The following is a 376-nucleotide window of genomic DNA, read 5'->3' on the forward strand; positions in this document are numbered from 1 at the left end:
GAGGAATATTTATATATCTATATCTATATATATATATATATATATATATATATATATATATATATATATATATATATATTCTGAATATTTGGACGTTGTGAAAAGTGCAATAAAATAACGGTGCCATCTCGAAAAATACCCGTGAACTAATTTTTCGCTCTACTTTATCATATTTGTCGGAAAACCTAATCGCATGTAATCATAAACTTTTCTGCAAACTTTTCGTATCTTTATTGGCATTGAAACTAAATTCTGAAAGTGTAATAGTGATCTTTGAAATTTTCCTGATTAGAGCATCCACAGTTTCGGTATGTACAACCTGCAGAATATTGCGTGCGTGAAGTTGGCACCTCATTTTTTAGCACCGCAAGTTTTG

The sequence above is a fragment of the Odontomachus brunneus genome, unplaced genomic scaffold (assembly GCF_010583005.1).
Source record: "Odontomachus brunneus isolate Ranch 3 - 2012 unplaced genomic scaffold, Obru_v1 Obru_scaffold_249, whole genome shotgun sequence".
Taxonomy (NCBI): domain Eukaryota; kingdom Metazoa; phylum Arthropoda; class Insecta; order Hymenoptera; family Formicidae; genus Odontomachus; species Odontomachus brunneus.